The sequence below is a fragment of the Lepus europaeus genome, chromosome 5 (genome assembly GCF_033115175.1).
Source record: "Lepus europaeus isolate LE1 chromosome 5, mLepTim1.pri, whole genome shotgun sequence".
Classification (NCBI taxonomy): Eukaryota; Metazoa; Chordata; class Mammalia; order Lagomorpha; family Leporidae; genus Lepus; species Lepus europaeus.
Window position 1 is genome coordinate 32,629,360 of NC_084831.1, and position 6,754 is coordinate 32,636,113.

Here is a 6,754-nt window from a genome sequence, read left to right on the forward strand (position 1 = left end):
TTGGGCCATCTTCTGCTGCTTTCCCAGGCGCGTTAGCAGGGAGCTGGATGGAAAGTGGAGCAGCCGGGACTCATCCCTATGGTATGCTGGCATTGCAGGTAGCAGCTTAACCCACTGCACCACAACACCAGCCCCTTAAAACTTTTTTTTCAAGAGTATCCTGGGGCTGGTGCTGTGGTGTGGTGGGTGGGGCTGCCACCTGCAGTGCTCCATTTCTGATCCAGCTCTCTGCTATGGCCTGGGAAGGCAGTGGAGGATAGCCCAGGTCTTTGGGCCCCTGCACCCGCGTGGGAGACCTGGAGGAAGCTCCTGGCTCCTGGCTTCAGGTTGGCACAGCTCTGGCCACTGTGGCCAATTGGGGAGTGAACCAGTGGATGGAGGACCTCTCTCTCTCTCTCTCTGCCTCTCTGCCTCTCCTTCTCTCTGTGTAATTCTGACTTTCAAATAAATAAATAAATCTTAAAAAAAAAAATAAAGAGTATCAAAAATTTAAATATTCAATCTTTCACAAATATTTTCTTTCCTTACACAAAAGGTACTAAATCTACATTCCAATGTCCTACTTATATATGCATTTTTAAGATCAGATACTTCTCATTTACATTTAGGAGAAAGTGGCAACTATTTCAGGTCAAGGGTAAGAGTAAAAGATGAGCTACAGACATTTATCCAACACAAATCACATTAAAACCCAAATATAAAATCAAATAAGGTAAAATCTTTCTTTGACAAAGTAAATATTCACTTTCCCCTTCCCAAAGTTAAATTACACCGTAAAGGGAAAATCTACATAGACTGAGCCAATGCCTCACTTCGATAAATGGACATAAAAATAGATTCCATGTTGTCAACATTTTTAGGGCTTTGTAGTTAGAAATATTTAATTCCACTTCTACAGACAGGTCGAGTAGTTGAAGTAAGTTAGCACGATCGCCTGCTTGGTTGCCTACACGCTGGCACGACTTGTTCCTGTGTTTAGCTTCCTGGCACATGTGCGGCGTGACATCAGGTGTCCTGTCTTGCCATGAACAAGGCAGCCATTTTTAGGTCGACCTTGGCAAATCACACAAGGCTCACTGGCATTTGGGGGAAATCGGATTCCAGCCTTTCTTCTTTGTCTTGTGTTTCTTCCCTCTCAGACTCTCTGACATCTTCTTGGCTGCTATAAATGATGGTATTAGAGGTTGGAGGCCGAGAAGAGGCCTCACTTTCTTGTCATTGAGAGGTCTGGGGGCTTTTATCTTCATTTTCCTCAACACAGGCCTCTTTGGAATCCCCACCATAGCTTTTGTTTTGTTTTTGTTTTTACAGTCAGGAGCATTAACGCCTTCGGCGTGTGTTGAGTTTTCTGGTTGGCTTCCTCAGGGATTCCTCCTGTATCCCCAGAAAGCCCATTCTCAGCAAGGGCCCACATCAGCTGCACCGTGGTGGAGGGGGAGGGCTCGTTCCTCTGCAGGCAGTACACGCTCAGTAGTCAGCTGAGCAATCCAGGATCTTCGAATGAATCTGTATCCCTCTCCGCTGCCTGACACCCAGCAACTCGGTGCACCTCGGCGTCTTCATCTGGGAGTGCCGTCCTTCCTCACCAAGGCTGTAACCTGCTGAGTCTAGACACTCAGCTTCAAATTCTGCACTCGAGGGACCCGAGAGCGATTCCCGAGCCAGCTAGTGTCCCGCAGGTTCACCTCCACCGTCGTCAAGGTCCGGATTCCATGGCGTCTCTGTCGCTTCACTGCCACTGCTCCTTTTACAACGTCGCCCACATAGCCGGGCTTTCATCAGAGGCAAGGGGAGCGCTATCAGATGCTTTCTGTGTGCTCACCAGCCATTCATCTGAATTTTCTTCTGTCTCACTGACTGCTCTCCTTCCAGGTGAGGCAGATAGTCTGGACACCAAGCTTCAAGATGCAGGCGTCTCTGCCCACAGCTCTGTTTTCACTCGCAGGTGTACCCGCATCTGACGCTCCTGCTGGTTGACTGCTACCAAGCTCTGTAGATCATTGTGTCGATTTCCCTGTGCTCTGTCACAGAGAAGCGTGGGATCCAAGTAAACCCCCAAGCAGATCATGTGCACGATATACAATATGCTGTTGCTTCTCATCATAGAATCCTTCAGTCATAATGCACTGGCCAAGATAAAAGATGACCTCTACCCTAGAAAGATTGTATTGTACTCGTATCGCTGGTGCAGAGTTCTTAACCTGGGAACTCATGCACGCCCAAGGAGTCCTCTTTCAGGGCCCAGGTGTCTTTCTGTGCACCAGCTGACTTACACAGCTTCAGAAGCAGTGGCTGTGGTCTAGCCAGGGTCGCTTGCTCCGAGGCTGGGGTCTGGGAGGCGCTTACAGCAGCGTCAGCAGACACAGACATACTGACACTGCATATTTGCCGGGCAGGGGCTTTTGTGCCTGGAGTAGGGGCAGGGGTCGCTCAAATCTCCCCAGTCCCTTCACATGGTACCCGGACGCCCACCACCCCGGGCCTCGCAACCATTCCATTGGCTGGGCCAGGGCACTGGGGCGCTCCGGTGTACGGAATCCTGAGAGGAGGGAGGCTCCAGGACCTCAGCCAGGGGGTCAGGGCCGCCCCTCAGACTCTTTCCCTCTCAGTCACACAGGACCGCCCGGGCCCCCAGGAGGAGCCAGGCCAGCAGAGGTGACTTGGTGTGCGCCCCCTGCTGCCTAAAGGATCATACTTTCAGTGATATATTTAAGAAAACTTTGCTTAACCCAGGGCAACAAATATTTTCTTCTGGAAGTTTTATGGGTTTAGGTTTGACGTGAAGCTTGATGAATTCAAGTTCGGTTTTATGCAAGAGTACTTCAAAACGTCATGGAAAATGGAATTGAAAGGTTTATTTTGATGTAAAAAGTTTTGAAATCCATACATTCGATATCATGTGATGAGTGATTGAACTTTGGTTTTTGCTTTTGTTGCTATCATTATTTTACATTTTTGATGTAGAGACAAGCAGTTGTCTTCTCTCGCCTTTCTCCATGGCCACACCTTTGCATCTTTGTCAAAAGTCACTTGTTAAAAAGGTCTGTGTGTATTTCTAGAGTGTTCTGTGCCACTGCGGTGCTTGCCTACTTTATCTTTCTGCCAATACCAGGCTGGATTACTGCAGTCTACTCTCACAGAGAAAGAAGGAAAAGAGACGTTTTTGCCTAGAGACGTTTTTCTTTTGAAGTAAGCACACTTATCAAGAAATGTTATTTCCCTTGGAAATTCAGGGGTCACATTACCAGGCCCCCTCTCTTCCCCACCTCCAGCTGTGCTATCTGATGAGGGCTGGGGAGGGGGGGGGAACCACACTAACCCCTCCCATCTTCTCAAGACCATACTTCTCTTAACATGGCCTAGATCACGTTAGTGATCACTGTTGACTGCTTTGTCTGTTTTCCAAGCAACCCTGCTAAGCCAGGTGGAGCGGAACCCTCTGCACTGACCAGGGTGCACTTTATGCCACGCTGTTTTTGAGTAGTAATTACGTGTCTAGCCTCACGCTAGATACTTTACGTAATGAATTACTGTTCTGGCCTCCACAGACTGAGCTCTTTTACTACGTGCTGAGCACTTTGCATGCTCTATTCAAGCTTTGCCACAACCATTAAAACAGGCTTCATTAGCCCCAATTTATTGCTGAAGACACCCAGGCATTTAGGAGCGCCATCATTTCCCAAGAGCACCAGCTAGCAGGCGGCAGAGCCGGGAGGTGGCTTCAGGGTCCGCATGGTCCTGCGGAAGTGAGCCTCCGAGAGGATAACAACTCGCCAAGGTCACACGGGCAGCAAGTGATGGATACACGAGGATGTGGACCCAGGTCTACCTGGCCCCAAGGTTGGGCCATTCCTCCTCTGCTCTCGGGAGATGGAGGCCTCGCAGGGAGTCCTGAGCAGGCACGGGTCTGGCACAAGTCACCCCAGGCTGGAGGGCTGGCCCCCGTGCTAGGCCCTTATAAATTATACAGCACCCAGCCAATGTAAGGAGACGTCCTTGCCGTTGCTCCTGTCACCTGGCTTTGCCAAGTCTGCTTCAGGGGATTTGAAGGGAGGGCTTCACTGCGTCAGTAGTGATCGATTTGGTTGCACGATACAGAAGGCCACGCCAGCTGGTTTAAGCAAAAAGGGAAATTCAATATAAGGAATCAGGGCTAACGTCACAGATCTCAAGGACAGGCAAGGCACACAAGGACCTTGCTCCCAGTACTGGCAAGTGCTCCGAGGACAGAAGGATCTGGAAACGCCCACCTTTCCCTGTGCGTCTCTCACAATACTGCCTTCGTCCATCTCCTTCAAACGGGAGGCCCACACAGGTGCCCTCGGCAAACCCTGCACCTGCAGCTGGCTGTCTGGGCTCTCCTCACCCTACTTCCCAGGTCCCGGTGCCCACCTCCGACCCAGACAGCTGGCCCAAGTGGCTCTGGGCTGCGGAGAACACACAGGGGCCCCCGAGCCTGTTGGATGGGGTCAGGAGAGGGGCTTGGAGGTACCCAAGGAGGAGCCTACTTCAGTTTGCCCGGCCCTGGGGACTTGGAGGAGGCCGGTTGTGTGCTTTTTCTGCCCTGTCATTTCTCAGTGCTGGGCTTCTGCAGGGAGAACATGCCTTTAATCTGGCTGCTGAATGCCGAGGGCCTCCAGAAACTCTAGAAGATTCTGAGCCAGTCTTGTAGAGTATATGTAGCTCACGCTTTGGGGGTGGAGGCTGGTAGAGGCTCCTGGTGGACTTGCTTCTCCTTTTCCTTAGTCCCTTGAGGGTGGTTTGTTACAAACCAGCCCTGAGAGATTTCCTGTGTGGCCTCTCCGAGCCACTGCTCAGCCGTGGACACGTGGCAGACAAATGCGTCATTTCTGACCAGCCGCCTTTCCATCGATTGCATCTGGGCTCCGTGCTTGCCTTGTCATGCTGAGTCCCAGACTTCCAGGAGGTGGGGAGTGGAAGGGCACTGCGTCCAGCACTCTGTCCCAGGCAGAGGGGAGACGCGTGGGCGCAGGAGAGGGTCCTGTGTGGCACATAGAGAGACCCCCATCAGCGCTGTAACAGCTATTTTGAAACAAACTGCGCTATGGCTGAGATGGAGGCTACGTTTGGGTAAGTGAAGTCATCAAATGAAGAGAAGCATGGAGTAAGAAAGCCTCACAGGGTGCACCAGATAAGCCTCATGAAGCACTCAGTAGGAGCGACACCCGGGACACTGCACCGGTGAACGGGTGGGGGAGTGAAAGGATTGTGGAGAAATGGACAGCTCAGGGCCGACGGGGGGACTCGGGATTTGCGTCCTCACTGATCCACAATTGTTCCCCAGTCCTCTCATTGCAAGCCAGAGAGTTATCAGCGCCACGACACACCTGCCTCACCCGCCCCACCTGCACAGGCCCTGTGGGTGGGACAAAGACTGTTTGCCAGGCAGTTCTCTTTCGTCCAGGTCAGCAAATTCTTGCCGCTGGGTAGAGTCCGTCTTTCCAGCTGAGCGTCTCGGGTCTGGTTGCCCTGCCTCCTTTGACTGGCTCTGCCCTTGACCCTAAGCTTACAGAGAGGAAGGGCTTGAGGGCCCACAGGGTGTCTTTGGTTTGCCGTGGGGATCCCCAAATGCAGCTTTCCTTTTTGGCAAAACCCTGGGTCCAAGCTGGGAGTGAGTAATGTGGGGAAAGCACCCTGGGCAGAAGCTAGACGGCCCTAAGTGACCTTGGGCAAGTCCCTTCCCTCCTTCGCTGGGTCTCAGTGCTTCCTCTGATGAACAAGAGGGTTTAACTCCACCTCATCCATGAGTTCATTCAGGGCTGAGTCCCTACCACCTTCCTGGCATCTGCCTGGCATATGGGCAGATGGAAGAATTGGACCCTGTCCTGGGATAATCCACAGACTGCGGGGTGGGCGGAGAGAAGCGCATGTAGCGACGAACAGGTGTGATAAGTGCCACGTGACATGGACAGTCCCTGCCCCATCTGGGACCCCCAGCAGCTGTCAGTCCAGGGAGAGGAGTACGTGAGTGACTTGGGAGGGTTATGGGGCGGCATTCAGAAAGGCGTTGGTCCTGGAAGGTAAGAGCAGCCCTGGGCCCAGCCCCAGCGCCTTCCTCCACCCCACAGAAAACCAGCACACGTGAGCTTTGGAGCCAGGCAGGTCCCTGAACAGCTTCACTCTCTGGGCTTTGGTTTCCTCGGTTACTAAGAGAGGAGAGGGCCCCCAGGCTCCCAGGACTTAAGAAGGTTCTGGAAGATAATGTCAAGAGCGTGACCCGAGATCTGGCACATCCAACATGGAGGCAGGAGGCAGAGGCGTGGCTGTCTGTCCTCTCCGGAAGCACACCGGTGTCTCGCCGCCCTCGGCTGGCCCCGTGGCCTCGAGCCTTCCCTTGACCCTGTGAAGGCCACGGTGGACTTTCCTCCCCATGGCCCTTCCCACGATGCCTGTCAGCTCTTCTGATCTCCCAGTGAACTGGGGAGGAACTCACTGGGGCTGCAGCCTGGCTGGGGCTCCTCTGGGCAAAGCCTGCCTGGGCCGCAGGTCCCTCCCTCTTCCCAGCAGCGGGGCAGCTCTGGGGCTGCACTGTCGTTCTTGACAAGTTGCTCCAGACAAGGTGATGCCCTTCCTTCATTCCTTCTTGGAGATGGGGCTGAGTGGCATCCTAGAGGGAGGCAGTTGGGGACAGGCCGCAGAGCGTCAGACGCGCCCGCCCAGGGAGTGGAGGAACCTGGCTGGGCTGAGAGATGGAAGGGTCTGGCGCTGGGCCAGTGGCAGGAACGGGTTGGTC

The 6,754-nt window shown here is 53.1% G+C and overlaps 1 pseudogene; it reads right to left on the minus strand.

The window, feature by feature from the left end:
* Window positions 1–946: 946 nt before the first annotated feature.
* LOC133759056 (E3 ubiquitin-protein ligase Mdm2-like) lies at window positions 947–6,393 on the minus strand (annotated as a pseudogene).
* Between the last annotated feature and the right edge of the window lie 361 nt (window positions 6,394–6,754).